The 1402-nt window shown below is 29.1% G+C and overlaps 1 non-coding gene across 1 annotated transcript; it reads right to left on the reverse strand.

Moving 5' to 3' along the window:
• Positions 1–858: 858 nt before the first annotated feature.
• Positions 859–1020, reverse strand: LOC126016797 (U1 spliceosomal RNA). Its single transcript, XR_007498511.1, has one exon. It is a non-coding gene; the product is annotated as a U1 spliceosomal RNA (small nuclear RNA).
• Between the last annotated feature and the right edge of the window lie 382 nt (positions 1021–1402).

The following is a 1402-nucleotide window of genomic DNA, read 5'->3' on the forward strand; positions in this document are numbered from 1 at the left end:
GGTAAAATACATAAATTTTCCATTTAAGTAAAAATGTCTTGGAGTAAAATGTCAGGAGTGAATGAAACTCAGTCTTACACATCTTTGCAACTTTTTAATTCACAATAATTCAATAAGAAAAGGAAATAGGGAAAAAGATTTCTATATTCATACGGAATTTTTAATTATCTCTATATGATGTTGTTTTGTTTTGACTTGTTTAGAGGCTACGCCCACGAGTAATCAAGGCTTTCTCATGGCTCTGTATTTAAATACCACTCCTAGCAATGCTTGTGGGAACCAATGGTTGGTGTTGAGGATCAAATCTGGGTCAGCTGAGTACAAGAAAACATATCCCTGCTTTACTGTCTTTCCAAACTCTGATGATAATTCTGTGAAATTGAAATTTTGGTATTCTAAAACTTGTATTTATGCCCTCATTAGATTTTATGTATTTCTAGTATTCTTTAGTTTATAGTATTTACATATTGGAAGTAAATCATGACACAGTGTCTTTGATACTGTGGTGTTGCCAGGATAAAATAAATATTAACTTTACCATAGCTATGTTATATCAACTACAATTAAATAAAATAATTAAAATTAAATAGAGTGACTTCATGTTTTAAGAATATAATTCAATGTTAAAAACTAGGGTTCATAAAAATTAACACATATAGTCCATGTTAAGCCATAATATAATCATGTTGTTACCGAGATATGTATAAATTACATTGCTTGCATGTTAAACTTTTAAAATTTAATTCTGTTAAATTTATTGACTTATTACTATTGGGATCCTTGCAATTATAGTCAAAACCTACAATGTTCTATACAAATAACATATCTGCATTTTTTTTCTTTCCTTTTTTTTCTTTTCAGGGGAAACCACGAACACAGTCTCCTACTACAACAAATTAGAAAGTTGAGTTTCTCACATTTGGGGAAATAGCAGGAATCAGCATATTAAAGTGAATTAGATGAGCCTCGCCCTGGGGAAACCACCTTCATGATATGGTATCTCTCCTGCCTTGTAAGTATGCATTTTATTTTTCTATTTTTATTTTTATTTTATTGTATTTTACCTACATAGTGCCTCTTCTTTCCTTTCGCTCTCCTTTTTCTACTCTTTCTTCCTTCTAATCTTCCTTACTTTTATCTACCTTTTTCCTTCTTTCCTTTCTTCTTCACTACCTCTTCACTCATATCCTCCATATCTCCCTTACTCCCAATTAATATATCCCATAATATTCAAATAAATTGTAAAAAACAGATTTATTTGCTTATATGATCTTTTAATATAAATTGTGTTAACAATTACATAAATAAAATATAACTAATTTGTATATATTTTAAGAAATACCAGTTTGGTTTATTTTATATAGACCTTTGTTTGGAAAGTGGTATTTAATTTTGTACTTAT

Source organism: Suncus etruscus, chromosome 8 (assembly GCF_024139225.1).
Source record: "Suncus etruscus isolate mSunEtr1 chromosome 8, mSunEtr1.pri.cur, whole genome shotgun sequence".
NCBI classification, from domain to species: domain Eukaryota; kingdom Metazoa; phylum Chordata; class Mammalia; order Eulipotyphla; family Soricidae; genus Suncus; species Suncus etruscus.